General features: G+C 35.6%; 1 protein-coding gene across 1 annotated transcript in view; it reads left to right on the top strand.

Moving 5' to 3' along the window:
- The window catches only part of LOC128638941 (V-set and immunoglobulin domain-containing protein 10), a 233,390-nt gene that overhangs the window by 173,969 nt on the left and 41,883 nt on the right, over positions 1–17,538 (top strand). The window lies entirely within an intron of this gene.

The following is a 17,538-nucleotide window of genomic DNA, read 5'->3' as shown; positions in this document are numbered from 1 at the left end:
CAGCTCTACCATTAGGCTAAATGAGTGATTGTCTAAGGCCTCACTCATTATTGGACCTTGCACAGCAGCAATAGAAATATGCCCTCTTTTTTTAGATCAAATCCAATTGGCTTCCTACAAGCACAGTCATAGGGTCTATTTATCAAAGTGTCAATCTCAGTGCATTTGCCAGTGTCAATAAACTCACCAGACATCGCTGCCACAGATCTACAGACAATGCTCCTATTTATTAAAAAGTCTTCCTAAAACATGCGCATTGAGTACGACGCGATTAGCATCAGACTTTTGATAAATAAGAGTTTTCAATGTCACGAATATCCTTATTTATCTAATTTTTTCCCTTGCATGTGTATCATATGAAGAAATTTTAGTCTTCTTGTTGCAACTTTATTCATACCATTTGTACATATCTCTGTTAATATACTCATTGATATATATATATCTATAAATAGATATATTTTATATAGATATATTTTATATAGATATAGATATAATATATAATAGATATAGATTGACATATTATATATATATATATATATATATATATATATATATATATATATATATATATATATATATATATATAAATAGAGAGATAGAAAGATATTTTATATATATATATATATAGATAGATAGATAGATAGATAGATAGATGATAGATAGATAGATAGAGAGAGAGAGAGAGATTTATATATATATATATATATATATATATATATATATATATACACACACACACAAATACATATATAAGTATCTATTCTTATTTTTTAAATATATTTCTAGATTTATATATATTTAAAAAAAACATTATATATATATATATACAGTCCTTCAACCCATAGTTACCTCACTGCCAGGCTACATTAGAGACAGTACTCACCTTCTTCATCAATTGAATGACATCAAGTGGCAACCCACTTTTCAGTGGCTTACCATAGATGTGACAGCCCTCTACTCCAGTATACCCCACTCTAAGGGACTGGAGGCCCTGGGCAAAATGATTAGGAGATATACTTCATTCTCTGACGAATACATCCAATTTGTAGTTTCCACTGCCAAATTCCTTCTCTCACACAACTACTTTGTCTCTGGGGGGGAATTCTACTTGCAGAATTGTGGCACAGCCATGGGGGCAAAATTTGCCCCCGCATATGCCAACCTATACATGGGCTGGCTTGAACTTAACAGCATTTATGCTGATGACTTCCCCCTCAGGGACAATCTAGTTGTGTATGGCCGTTATATTGACGACCTTATAGTCATTTGGAATTCAGACAACCAGACAGAGGTACACACTCTGGTAGACCTCCTCAATGACAACCAGTTTAACCTTAAATTTACATATTCATCATCACCCAATTCTATAGCTTATCTAGACTTACATCTTTACATTGACGAAGGATCTAACATCGTGTCCACTATATACAGGAAGACCCTAGCACGCAACACCATACTTAGAGCAGATTCCTGCCATGCTAGACATACTATCAGGGGCATCCCCAAAGGCCAATACATTAGGGCGCGCAGAAACTGCTCTAACATTCAACAGTATAGGACACAGGCAGATGCAATCACCCAGAGACTTCTAGAGAGGGGGTATAATAAGAAGTTACTAACACAAACAGCTAATCAAGTGAGCAAAATAGAGAGGCAGACTCTGTTCTCAAGCTACTCTACTAGAAATACTGCTAATATCACAAGGAAAAACGTATCTACTGATGAAATTGTCTTTTCCACCCAATACAGCAGACAATTTGATGAGGTCTGTAAAATAGTACTTAAATACCTACCCATTCTCCAGAGTGATGCCAAACTACAACATATAACCAAACAACAAATCAAATGTGTAGCAAAGAAGGCCCCCACAGTGGGAGACAGGGTTAGAAAACATTTTACTAACAAACCCACATCTGTGACACACTGGCTCAGCCTCAGCAAAGGCTTCTTCAAATGTGGCCACACCTGCAAGAGTTGCACTTACACTCAGAAAACAGATCAATTCACCTCTTCCAGCACGGGCAAAACATTTTCCATCAAACAAAGAATAGATTGCACTACCCGTTTTGTAGTATACTTAATCACATGCCAGCAGTGCTTACACCAATATGTAGGTCTTACCACACGACCACTTAAGGATCGAATCAGACAACACTTATTATCTTTAGAAGATGAAATTCCGAGAACCCCTGTGGCCAAACATTTTCGGTCTCATGGTAATCATATTAAACATCTTTTCAAATTTATAGGCATCGAACATATCCACAATGACATCAGAGGAGGGGATAGGGCGGGGAAACTTCAGAAGAGAGAGGCATACTGGATATTTACCCTTTGTACCAAATTTCCCCATGGCATTAATATGAGACAAGACCTAGACCTTTTCATAGACTAGGTCCTACATATGCCCTACCAGCAGGGGTATCCTTTGCCCCTCCCCTAAAACTCCTTTCCTCCCCCCACTCCCCCCCCCATTACCTTTCCCTCCTCTCCTTATGTCCCACATTCAAGTCCAGGCCCAGGTAATATTTGACCCTAGGTTATTGTTTTATTTAGACTATTTTAGTGTTCCCTTTGCCCTTAATTGGTTTGTAACTTACACCTTACATCCAGTTTATTTTTCTGGTCTGTAACTTATACCTTGCATTCAGTCTATTCTTTCTTCAATGGCCATTTCTGATCTTAGAATTGCTTACTGCCCTAATTTAGCAATTATTTTCTCTGATCAGACCTCTGCATCCCCTACCCGGGTTTTTGTTTAATTACAAAGAGGTTTCCCAGAGTTGGCAAGTAATGTCCAATAGGTTTAGTTTCTCTTTTTTCCCCCCTTGGCCCTGACACGAAAACTAGGTATTCACTCTATATACTGTGTCCACTTGCTTGGCCATTTCGGGTTCCTAGAAACCATTACCCCCTTGGCCTTGCCCAAGCATTCTATCAATCACTCCACCTATGCAGCTATGATATGGCCATAGACAACTTCTTATTATCATTACTACTTCCACTTTTTCTTCTTTTTTCCTTTTTCTTTATTTCTAATATCTAATTTAATTTTATATTTAATTCTTTTTACATGCCCTATTCACATATGTTTTACTCTCTATATACCTTATTGTTAATATTAATTTTTTCAATAGCAAGATACCTCTCTAGGTAGGCACACAATGCCCCAACTTAGTAATTTTAGACCCCTTAATTAAAGTATTCCCCTTTTTTCTTTCTCACTCACAGGTGAGCCCCTGTGACATATAGGAATAATGCCTCCCTTAAAACCTTTTGTCTACTCAAAACTTAGTTCCATAACTAACAATTTAAACTCATTTTCTTAACTGACAATGAGAATTTTATGGTATAGTAAACATTACAAGTGTCTCGGTCACCAAGATAGGAACCTAATGTTATGAAGAAAACTAACTCATAAAATTTAAGAATAACCTACCAATGGTTCTTTGTGGCCTAAGGGCAAAATCATTTTAAGGATATTTCAGATATAGAATTTAGCAGCATGTTGACTTATATCACAAAGCATATAGAAAAGACAGGAATTGAATATAGAATAAATAATAAAAAATAGAAAATTAAAAACAAAAAATCAATACAACAAACAATAACTTACACTAATACATGACACCAATACAGAAAAATGAATAAATAACAAAATAAAAAAATACACAAACACAAAAAAAAAAAGTAGTAACAGTAATCACACTGCACACTTAGGATGTGTGTTTTTAACATAATTATTGGGCCTTGGTGTGGAGTTTATCCTTTTTGTTAGGACCCTCCCCGCCCTCGGCCCTTAGTTTTTTAGCCTGAATGTAGTAAATGTTGTGCCAATGGTCCATCTTAACTTAATCACCATCACTTGATTTTAGTACCACTCCTCAAACTTTTTAATGTTTTCCCTTTTTTCATTTTGCACTTAAACATTTTTCTTTTGATTCACCTAATAGAACATAGAAAGTTATTTACTGATTTATTCACTTATAGCATTCACTTGAGAGACGATATGTTCACACCTGGAATATTATTACAGGGACCAATTTAGACTAGCACTGCCCATTTTAGTGATTGTTGTTCCATTGGCCGACACCCCCTATAAACATCCCTCACAGGTAACACTACTAGATCTCTGATGAAGCGCATGTGAGCATGCGCGAAACGCGTCAGATCTAGCACCCCTTGCACACCTGTGTTTGTGCTAACCACCTCTGTATATCTAATAAAAGTCACCTGGCTTCAAGTTCCTGAGTCCTCGCCTTTCTTCTTGTATCCTATATATATATATATATACATATATATATATATAAATATATACATAGTATATATATATATATACAGTATCTATCTATCTATCTATCTATCTATCATCTATATATATATATAATATATATATATATATATATATATATATAATATATATATATATATATATATATATAATTATATATATTATATATATATATAAATGTTTTTATATATATATATATATATATATATATATATCTTTATATATAAATATATTAATGATAATATATATATATATATATATATATATTATAATTAATATTTTTATATATAAAGATATATATACATTTATAGATAGATAGAGATAGATATAGATGTAGGGGGAGGAGGAGTCAGGGGCATCTTCAGATATATATATATGTTTGTATATATCTGTTATGTAATTTATTAAAATTGTTAACATGTTCCCCAACATTGTAATGCGTGAAAAAAGCAATGTTGACCTTCATATCTCAGTAATTATTCATATGACTAATTTTAGATATTGTAAATATATTATTAATCAGATCAATAATATTTTTAAAAATAACATGTACTGTGAAGTATTAGTCAATTAATTGTTCAATTCAAAGAAATGTTATTTCATATCTTAAAGGGACATCTCTCATATATACTATTTATTAGAAATAGCAATCCACATGTGCAAGCCAATCACGAGTCATCCATATGCAGACATCATTCAGCAGCTATATAGTTTCTATAAATATGCTCGCCATCAAAGGATAGATCCAAAAATGGATAACAATTGAATATATATCAAACAAAATAATAATCAACAACATTGCATGCTATTTATACATGATTAAACATATATTTTCTTTTTATGTCCCTTCCAGATAATACTTAAATTAATGTAGCGACAACATTATATTCTGAATATATTTTTTTATTATTTATAAAACTTTCGAAAAAAAATATAAATAATAAAAAAAAAAATTAAAATTCAAGCATAGCTTCTTGTATTTCATGCACAGCGTCATCCACTGTTTGAAGTGCCTGGGTCAGTCGTCTAAATAAACCTGGAATGAAGGGCTTTGTTTGCATCCCCTGATCTACTGCTGTAATAAAAACACAAAATAAAATATGTTATAATAATTCACTTTCAAGATATAATTTATAAAACATCATATGATAAATTCTTACTTTCTGTTGCCGCCACCTCCTCTTCATCTTTCTCTGGTGACATGGCCACCGTGGCCACATATTCTGATTCCTCAGTTTCAGCTGTCAGAGAAGAAGCACAAACAAAAAACATTCGGCTAGATTACGAGTCTTGCGTTATGAGTAAAAAAGCAGCGTTAAGCCTCATAACGCTGCTTTTTCACTACCGCTGCTATTACGAGTCTTGTAGGTACAGCTGTCCCGCACACTTGTTTTGTCTTACCGCAAATCAACTTACGCAATTTGCGAATAGTCTTATTTCAATGGGACTTCCATTGCGCCAGTATTACAAGCTTTTTTTTTTAGGCCAAAAAGTGAGCGGTACAGCCTATCCCACAAGATTCGTATCGCATTCTAAAGTCAGTAGTTATGAGTTTTACACTACAACACTGTAGCATAAAATTCAAAACTAAAGTGCTAAAAAGTACACTAACACCCATAAACTACCTATTAACCCCTAAAGCGAGGCCCTCCCACATTGCAAACACTAAAATAAAATTATTAACCCCTAATCTGCTGCTCCCAACATCGCTGCCACTAGAATAAACATATTAACCCCTAAACCGCCGCACTCCCACCTCGCAAACACTAGTTAAATTTTATTAACCCCTAATCTGCTGTCCCTAACATCGCCACCACCTACCTACATTTATTAACCCCTAATCTGCCGCCCCAATGTCGCCGCCACTATATTATATTTATTAACCCCTAAACCTAAGTCTAACCCTAACACCCCTAACTTAAATATAATTAAAAAAAATCTAATTAAAACCTTCAATTAATAACTAAATAATTCCTAAAAACACTAAATTACACAAAATAAAAAACAAATTACAATATATTTAAACTAATTACACCTAATCTAATAGCCCTATCAAATTAAAAAAGGGGAGCTTAGGTTTTTTTTAGTTAGGGTTTTATTTGGGGGGTTGGTTGTGTTGGTGGTGGGTTTTACTGTTGGGGGGGTTGTTTGTATTTTTTTTTCAGCTAAAAGAGCTGATTTCTTTGTGGTAATGCCCCGCAAAAGGCCCTTTTAAGGGCTATTGGTAGTTTAGTTTAGGCCAGGGGGCTTTTTATTTTGGGGGGCTTTTTTTAATTTGATAGGGCTATTAGATTAGGTGTTATTAGTTTAAATATCTTGTAATTTTTTTTTTATTTTGTGTAATTTAGGTAATTGTATTTAATTTATTTAATTGTATTTAATTTAGGTAATTTATTTAATTGTAGTGTAAGGTTAGGTGTTAGTGTAACTTAGTTTAGGTTTTATTTTACAGGTAAATTTGTATTTATTTTAGCTAGGTCGTTAGTAAATAGTTAATAACTATTTAATAACTATTCTACCTAGTTAAAATAAATACAAACTTGCCTGTAAAATAAAAATAAACCCTAAGCTAGATACAATGTAACTATTAGTTATATTGTAGCTAGCTTAGGGTTTATTTTACAGGTAAGTATTTAGTTTTAAATAGGAATTATTTAGTTATTAATTGTAGGTTAGACTTAGGTTTAGGGGTTAATAAATATAATGTTGGGGCGGCAGATTAGGGGTTAATAATTGTAGGTAGGTGGCGGCGATGTTAGGCGGCGCAAATTAGGGGTTATTAATATTTAACTAATGTTTGCGATGCGGGAGTGCGGCGGTTTAGGCGTTAATATGTTTATTATAGTGGCGGCCGACTTTGGTGGTGGCAGATTAGGGGCTAATAAATGTAGGTAGGTTGCAACGACATTGGGGGAGGGAGATTAGGGGTTAATAAATATAATGTAGGTGTCTGCGATGTTGGGGGCTGCAGATTAGGGGTTCATAATTATAATGTAGGTGTTGGCAAAGTCCGGAGCGGCAGATTAGGGGTTAATAAGTATAATGCAGGTGTCGGCGATGTGGGGGCAGAAAATTAGGGGTTAATAAGTGTAAGATTAGGGGTGCTTAGACTCTGGGTTCATTTTAGGGTGTTATGTGTAAACATAAAATGTGTTTCCTCATAGGAATGAATGGGGCTGCGTTACTGAGCTTTACGCTGCTTTTTTGCAGGTGTTAGGCTTTTTTTCAGCTGGCTCTCCCCATTGATGTCTATTTGGAAATTGTGCACGAGCACGTACAACCAGCTCACCACTTATTTAAGCAGCGCTGGTATTGGCGTGCGGTATGGAGCACAATTTTGCTCTACGCTCACTTATTGTCTTTTAACGCCGGGTTTAGAAAAACCTGTAATACCAGCGCTGTAGGTAAGTGAGCGGTGACAATAACATGCAAGTTAGTACCACACAGCTCTTACTGCAAAACTTGTAATCTAGCTGATTGTTATGGATGTGGAATATGTGTCAAGGCCTATATTATACTCAACATTGTTCTAAAACCGAAAACAAATTATGGTCTACTAATTCACAATCAATATAGAAGTGAAATAAGATGATATGATAAATTCTTACATTCATTTAAAGCCACCTCCTCTTCTCTACTCTCTGGAGTCCTGGCTGCTGGTGCGGATTCCTCAGTTTCAGCTGTCAGAGAAGAAGCACAAACACAAATGATTGTTAGGATGATGAATATGTGACAAGTCCTAGATTATGCTCATCATTGCTGTAGACTGTTATGACAACCTGATTATAAGCAAATTTGTGATTTTAAAAACACAATCACTTACATTAAACTCAGTGGCGTATTTATGTTTTGTTCTCCCCCCCTCAAAAGTTTTATGTTTTTTTTCCACTTTTTTTTTAACCAAAATTAAAAAGAAAATGGGCTAGCAAAACACTTGCATACAGGTGGGTGGAATCACATGCATTTCATACCATTTTCTCCCTGAGTGAAGGGAGAAAAATGAAGGGGAGTGGAAAAAAGGGAGGGAAAGGAAAGCATGAAGGGAGGTAGAGAGAAGAGAAAAGTGTTGAGGGAAAGAAAGGAGTGAAAGAAGGGAGCAAGGGAGGGAGTTGAGATAAAGGAGGGAGTGAGTTGAGGGAGGAAGGGAGGGAAAGAAGAATACACTTTGAAATAAGCATTGCCCTTTACATGCAACAACATACATAAACTACTATTATTCAATTAATGTAACTTTTTAAGTATCCGTTTCCTATTTTCTCTATGGGTTCATGAATGCAGAGAAAGCTAGCTATTAGTAGCTTACATACATTAGCACCAAGAGTTTATGATTAGACATCACAAGCTGATCAAAGCAGTGCACAGACGCATCCAGTCTATTAGCTGCTAAGACCTGCAATAAGCACTGCACTCGCAGACCCACCACAGCTGATAAGGGGAGGCAGCATATTGGCACAAGGTCTTCTCCTCATGTCTCACCTTGGAAGCTTATCACCAGTAAAGTTTCTCACATAGAATGCTTCCACTGCGGCTCTAAATGAAGCAATGGTTTAAAGGAGCACTGCCTGTAAGTCTTAATCAGTGCATGTGCCTTGTCTTCTCTATAAAAGCCTGCACATTATCACTCACTATACTGTATGCTGGCTTTTAGAGAGAGGATAGGACAGATGTGCTGCCCATCCTAAATTGGATGCCCTAGTCACCGAACTTGTTTGCCTAGGCCATAATACATCCCTGATTAAACTGCATCATGAAATAAATATTTTTAAAATCTCTCTTTTCAGTTAAATAATGACGTGTTGTTAAGTTAAATTACCTTCTGTATCAGGGACATCTGAAGATGCCCCTGACTCCTCCTCCCCCTACATCTATATCTATCTATCTATAAATGTATATATATCTTTATATATAAAAATATATATATACATATATATATATATATATATATATATTATCATTAATATATTTATATATAAAGATATATATATATATATAAACATGTATATATATAAACATGTATATATATAATATATATAATTATATATATATATATATATATATATATATATATTTATATATATATATATATATATATATATGAGAGAGAGATAGAGAGAGAGAGAGATTCTCTTTTGCTTTTATCTTCATCTTCCAATTAGATATATTTTTAAATAATCATTCAATAGTTAAGCTATTAACAATTGAATAATCATTTATACTTTACATTTTTTAATACTTTTTGCGTCATGTTTGTCAACAATGCAAAATTCTTATTAAACTAATTTGTAAGTATAATACACAGGATAATTTACACTTACATCTCCCAATCAGTGACCTTATCGTTATGAAGTGCTCCGGCTCTTTGTGCCTCAGGTCACTAAACATCCAGAGACACTGACGATGCTTCTGCCTGATCTCAGACACACACCTCATCCGGCGCATCATTTCATAAATGATTTGGTCACGATGTTCATGCTGTATTCCCCGCACTCCCCCGACCTTCCTGGGGAAGTATCGGTTCATGCCATATAACAGGATGACCAATTCTCCATCTGTAAAAATAGGTGGACACGACATCGTTTCAACTAATACACCACACTGAAAATATTGTGAACTGTGACACAAAAATCCAAGTATAAAGCTATCTGATTGGATCTTGACAATATCAATTGTTTTTGCTGTTTGAATGGCGGACTATATTAATCATGTATTGATGACCATTTGTATGTAACAGTGAATCAATAATCATATTAACTGGTCACCAATGACTGACAAGAAAACTAAAATTATTATTATGTCTGTGTCACTAATGAACCAAGTATAAAAAAAATATATATATATATTGATTTTAATATGTATATTAAATTTATATTGGATAATAGGATTATTCAGGTGATTGTATTGCAGAACCACAATAAATGGATTTAAAAAACAAAGAAGAAGCCCCATAGGCCTTGCGACTTCCAAAAACATATAAAGTATATTACATTTAATGCAATTCTTATAAATTTAATATAAAGCATATTGATTGTCACGACTATTCCTGTCTCTTTAAGGAAGTACCTCCTCCTCCTCTGAACACTGCCTTTGTCAGCTGTGTTCAGACAAGCAAAATTTGCTTGATTAATGCAAGTCAGTTTCATTGCTTCTGTAATATAGCAGCAGTGTGTCTAAACTTTGTTTATATCCTCAGGGAACTTCATTTGAATGGATCTTAGTGTTTCCTGTCATCATTTGGTTGCTTATCAGCAGGCTCATCAACTTTGTTTTGTTTTCTCTCCAGATTCTTCTATGTTGTGCCTGTAACTTTCAGTTAAAACTAACCCACAAATTTTACTTTGAAAACTGCCTTTTTGCTGATTCAGGTCAACACTCTCAGGCATCACCTTCCTGTGTCTCCCTTCACAAATCCAGTGGAACATTTTGAATTAGATATGTGCGATTCGTTTTGGATCGATTCGGAAATTCGGAAAATTTGGCGATTCGAATCAAACCGAATTTCCGAATTAAAATACTGCAGAATTACCGAATAAATCCGAATTACTTTGGATTTATTCGGTAAATTCGGATGGCCATGGATTACACTAGTATTGTACAGTATAAGTCTAATCCCACCTAACACTTACCGAAAATCCGAACCGAACCGAATAGAACCGAATCCAGACGAATTTAGTACATAATACTAGTCTAATCCCACCTAACACTTACCGAAATTCCGAATTTCCGGACCGAACCGAATCGAACCGAATCCAGCCGAATTTATTCGAATCCGAATGAATCCGAAACAAAACCGAACCGAATTTATTCGAATCCGAATGAATCCGAAACAAATCCGAACCGAATCGATTCAAATTTTTCCGAATTCGAATCGCTTCGAAACGAAATTCAAAAAAATTTGAATCGATCCAAACCGAATTTTTTCGCCATGCACATGTCTATTTTGAATCAAATCTCCTAAGGTATTGTTCTAGAACTCAAATCTATACAGTGACTGTATTTCAATCTAAAACTGGTTCAGTTTATTTTCCAACTGCTGAGGTTTCTGTGTTTGCAATTACTTAATAACACCTGTAAGCCTAAGGATACAGATCAACTAGCCTTGCTTGTGTTGTCACACTGAATTTCCATTTATATTTTATTTTTGGTTAACCTCATATTCTGCTAAGTTTGTATATAGATTCTCATTTATTTCTGCTTATTTCATGTTAGGCAAACATTCCCATTGTGTCTAATAATGTTAAGCTATACTAATTGCTATTAAGTTGTTTATGCACAGCTTATGTAAAGATCATAAGTTGTCACAACAAATAGCTACATATATCATATCCTATTGTTTTCTTATATTTAATGCCACATAGAACTTTATTTAGATACTAACTAGTTGTTACTGGTTAAGTGTTGCAGATTAATCAAGCCATATATAAAAAGAAAAAGAAAAAAAAAATGGATCCTAACGAAATAGCAACTCAGATTACTACCTTAAATCAAAAGGTGGAATTTTTTGCTCAAGGTTTAACTGAACTGCAAGCTGAAAACCGTAGTTTAAGAGGCATAATAAAGGACTTCCTATCCAGTAAGACCACTAACTCCCCAGACCCCATAGTTAACCCCCCTATGGTATTCGCTCTGAGTTTAGAGAATTTAGGAATGCTTGCCAATTGTTTTTTTTACTGAAGCCAAAAATGTATACTACTGAAAGGATCAAAGTTTGCACCACTATTTCTTTTTTAAAAGGAAAATCACGTATTTGGGTGAATCGCTTCTTTGAAACCACAAATCCTATTCTTAATTCACTAGAAGAATTCTTCTCAGCTATGGCTACTTTATATGAAGATACTAACATACAATTAACAGCAGAGAACAATCTTAGAGCTTTAAAGCAAGGAAGAAGAGCAGTCAAAGACTACGTGGCAGAATTCCAAATATGGTCCACTGATTCTGGCTGGAATCAATTAAGCTTGAAAAATCAATTTCCGACTTGTACTTTTAGACTATCTAAAAGATGAACTCTCCCATATTGAGATGCCTGATTCCCTAGAATCACTCATTAAAATTTCCATCACCATGGATCGTAGATACAGAGAGAGGAAAGACGAAAAGGCACACCCTGATAATCAAATTAGGAAGACTTCATATTACCCTCCAGAAAGAGCTACTCAAACTGCTTCACCCATGGATATTGGTACTGTTAAAGGGCCTCTTTCAGAAGAGGAGAAGCTCAGAAGGAAAATGGCAAACTTGTGTCTATATTCTGCCAGTAACGAACACCTTGTATCCTCCTGCCCACTCCTAGCATGTCAGAAGAAGGGCAAGTCAGTCGCTTCTCAGTATACAGTACTTTGTATTCCTAGTCATGTACCTCATTGTTCACTCTCTCTATTTTTACAGTGGGACCATGAAGTAATTCCTGGTGAAGCTATGATTGACTCGGGTGCTTTCGGCATGTTTATTGATGCATCCTTTGTAAATAAAAATAAAATACCTACAGTTTTAAAACAAACTCCTATTCCTGTGAGAGTTATTGACGGGTCTTATTTCTTAAAGGGTCCCATAACACATCGCACCATTCCCCTTCTTGTTTCTACCTCAACAGGACACAAGGAATACATAACTTTTGATATCATGAATACATCAGTACATTCCATTATTATTGGACACATCCCTGGTTACAAAAACACAACCCACACATAGATTGGATACAAAATATAGTCACATTCCAATCACACTACTGCCAATCAACTTGCACACCACAAATACCAAATCTTCACATTGAACCTTCTTTTCCAGGTATTTACAGTGATTTTAGTGATGTTTTCAGCTTAAAGGAGGCTGAGAATTTGCCACATCCTCTTTGGCAAGATCTATTCTCTTTCTCAACATGAATTACAGTTCTTGCGTGAATATCTTGACGAAAACCTCAGAAAAGGATTCATTCGTCCTTCAACTTCCCCTGCTGCAGCAGGCTTGTTCTTTGTAAAAAATAAAGACGGATCACTTAGGCCCATTATCGATTACCATGCTCTGAATTCCATAATGGAAAAGAAATTATACCCTTTACCACTAATACCGGAACTACTAGAACGATTAAAGGATGCAACAATTTTCACAAAACTTGATTTAAAGGGAGCATATAACTTGATCAGGATCAAAAAAGGCGATGAATGGAAAACCGCATTCCGAACATGTTATGGGTTGTTTGAATACTGTGTCATGCCATTTGGCTTATCTAACGCACCTGCAACTTTTCAGTTTTTCCTAAACGATATTTTCAGAGATTTAATGGATACATGCGTTGTTATATATCTCGATGATATATTAATTTATTCTAATAATCGCTGGGTACTTGGTCGTCTCAGGGACCACCATCTCTACGCAAAACTAGAAAAATGTCAGTTCCACGTCGCTTCAATAAAATTCCTTGGTTATATAATTTCCGAAAATGGTATTCAAATGGATTCAGACAAAGTTTCCGCTATAAAAAACTGGCCTATACCTTCCACGCCACGAGCATTACAACATTTCCTTGGTTTTGCTAATTTTTATAGAAGATTTATTCATAACTTCTCACAAATTGTAAAACCTCTCACCCACCTAACAGGGAAACACCACAAATTTAAATGGTGTACTCTTCAACAACAGGCTTTCCAACTTTTAAAGGAAAAATTCACTTCAGCACCAATCCTTAGTTATCCAGATACTGGCAAGCAATTTATACTTGAAGTAGATGGATCTAACTTTGTATTAGGAGCTATACTCTCTCAAAGGGATAAAACAACCACTGCATTACATCCAGTAGCTTTTTACTCTAGAACACTTACACAAGCTGAATTCAATTATTCAGTGGGCAATAAGGAAGTCTTGGCTAAAAAGGCATCCTTAGAGACTTGGAGGCATCATTTAGAAGGTACAAAGGTGCCCTTCATCATTTACACTGATCATAAGAATCTCGAATATTTAAAAAAAAAAAAACAAGACGCTATAATCCTGACAAGTTTGCTGGTCATTATTTTTGGACAGGTTTGATTTCCACATTACATACAGACCAGCGGCCAAAAATACCAAGGCGGATTCTCTATCTAGACTTCATGAAATGACCTCTCGTTCAGATGTACCAGCTTACATAATACCTCCAGAAAAGATAGTCGCAATATCCAGTTCTCTTGAACAAGAAATACTATCAGCATTGAATTCAGATGACCAAATACCCCATACAAGGGTCATAAAAAGCTCAACAGGATTATATTACCATAACAATCAACTATATGTCCCTCCATCATTATGCAACAGCCTTCATAAACACTTTCATGACTCTCCTATCTCTGGTCACCCCGGTATCACCAAGACATCGGAGTTACTCAAAAGAGCATTCTGGTGGCCAAAAATAAACACCACAGTCTATGATTATATTACCACTTGTGAAATTTGTGCTCGGAATAAAGTAGACCGCAGAAAACCTTTTGGATTCCTTACTCCACTACCCATTCCAGATGTTCCCTGGAGTTTTATATCACTGGATTTCATTGTAGACTTACCAAAGTCTCAACATCTCAATACTAGCCTAGTGGTAGTTGATCACCTAACTAAATTGTCACACTTTATACCTTTGAAAAAACTTCCCACGGCAGCGCACTCCCAGTCTCTGAAACACTTCACACATGCTGTGGATATTCACAAAACTGTCTGTCACTGTGTCAGACAGCTAAGCTGAGTGACTTTGCCAATTAAGAAAGCTGCTGCTTTTTACTTGCAGGCTGTCAGTAGACATGTGCAATTCATTTCGGGTCGATTCGGAAATTCAGAAAATTCAGAAAATTCTGAGATTCGGATCGATTAGAATTTCCGAATTAAAATACTGGCGAATTTACCGAATAAATCCGAATTAGTTTGGCCATGGATTACACTAGTATTGTACAGTATATTAGGTTATATCACTCTGCTATGGGTTACACCTAATATACAGTACATAATACTAGTCTAATACACAGCATATCCCACCTAACACATACCGAAATTCCGAATTTCCAAACCTAACCGAACCGAATCCAGCCAAATTTTTTCGAATCCAAATGAATCCGAAATGAATCCAAAACGAATTCATTCGAATTTTTCTGAATTCAAATTGATCCGAAACAAAATTTGAAAAAATCTGAATCGATCCGAACCGAAACAAATTTTTCGATCATGCACATATCTAGCTGTCAGAGTCAGTGACAGTTAAACCACCACCATGAAGTAAGTGTTTATGAGAGAGAGAGAGAGAGAGAGAGAGAGAGAGAGAGGGAGTCTATAATAAATGTTCAGTTACATAATCTCTAAATTAGTTCAACATTAAAAAACAAAAACATTTTTAGACCTTTTGGCATGTTTGTTTTACTGTTGCTTTTCACACATACCCCCCGCCCTAATCTGTTTGGCTGTCCAGTATTTTTTTGGAAGGGCAGCTGAAAACCCTTAGATAGACTTCCTTAGATAGAAATTCCAAAAAACATGTCACCAGTCTTCACTAGTAATATTCAGATAAATTTAGGTCCTAGAATGAAACTTGCAGGCATCTTCACTGAGTGTTTAACTGTGATTTATAGCAAAGTTTCATTCTATTCCCTGTAGTGATCTTGCTTTAAAACACATTTTACTCAGATTTATAAGCCATGCATACATTATCTCTGAAGGCTCTATTTTTATCCTTTTGTAACATATCTAGTGGCTTACGGAATTCATTTTTTTTACCATATATATAGTTTTTGCTGTCGCTGTATTCTGTTTCCTATATCTTTAAAACAGGGCCCAACATTTCCCACAGTCTAAACATTAGCAAATATAATATGAAAATAAATGAGACAGTACTTATCTTTCAGTACAGTTTTCTTCCGTATACTGGGTATGGAATAGGAGAGTTGCTCCTGTTACAGAGCTATAATCAGCTTGTTTTTTACTTCTGTGGAAGAATGACTCAACTTGCTTAAAATCATCCTGCTTGGAAATGTGTAACCGGGCAAGAGTCTTCAAAGTATTTAAGGTAGTCTTGAACAGCTGATCCTTTCAGCTTCTTGTATAAGGTCATATTGTTGTGGTTCTGCGTGGTAGCACTAACTTGTCAGCAAGTATCTTTAATATTCTATCACCAGGCCTCCTTGCTAGTCACACAGAGCTTGCCCGGACTCTAGCTTACAATTGGCCGTGGGGGCCTGCCACAATCTCTATGGTGCTTACTGCTCCTATCACGGCCAAGAAGGGCTACTTCCCCCCAGCTCGTAATTAAGCTTAGAGTTTCCAAAATACGGCTTTTCAGCTCAGAGTACAGGGACATAAACTCTTTGCACCCTCTCACTTGGAAGTCAACACTTTGGGCAAGATTACATATGCAGCGTAAGTTTCAGCGCGGCTGCTGAAATCTACGTCGCCCATAAGTTCACCTTGCATATTGGGTGATGATATACTGCCGTAAATTGAACAAGCTGGTGAGATTCAGAAATGTGCGCAACTACACATTTCTGGCGTCGCCAGTGACTTTTGCCAGTATATGGCTTATGTTTAAAAAAAAAAGTTGAAATCACACGTAAAAATCTAAACTGTTTTGAAAAAAAATGAACGGAAATGTCAAAACCCAAAATCCACCATCCCCCCACATCGCAAGTACTAATAAAAGTTATTAACCCCTAATCCACCATCCCCCCACATTGCAACTTCTAAAAAAAGTTATTAACCCCTAGTTTGCCATCCCCCCACATTGCAAAATACCTAATAAATCTATTAACCTCTAAACTGCCATCTCCCAACAACACAAACTACTATATAAACCTATTAACCTCTAAACCGCCATCCCCCCCCACATCGCAATAAATAATAAAAGTATTAATACCTAATCCGCCAACCCTCCACATCTCAAACAACCTAATAAAAGTATTAACCTCTAATCCGCCAACCCCCCACATCGCAACTACTAATAAAAGTTATTAACCCCTAATCCGCCATCCCCCCAGTTAGCGGTTTAGGTGTTAATTGGCAGTTTAGGTGTTCATAGGTTAATTAGTTGTTTGCATTGTGGGGCGTTGGCGATTTAGATGTTAATATGTTTATTAGATAGTTTGCGATGTGGGGGTTTGGCAGATTAGGGGTTAATACTTGTATTAGTTATTGTGATGTGTGGGGGATGGTGGATAAGGGGTTGATATTGTGCATGCGTTAAGTGTTTTTTAAGGCTTCCAGGGAGTTGTGGTACTTTTATAGTCAGCGCAAGGCTTGCTGCACCT

The sequence above is a fragment of the Bombina bombina genome, chromosome 8 (assembly GCF_027579735.1).
Source record: "Bombina bombina isolate aBomBom1 chromosome 8, aBomBom1.pri, whole genome shotgun sequence".
NCBI lineage: Eukaryota > Metazoa > Chordata > Amphibia > Anura > Bombinatoridae > Bombina > Bombina bombina.
The sequence above is the reverse complement of the archived record's forward strand: the minus strand, read 5'-3'. Positions and strand labels throughout refer to the sequence as shown.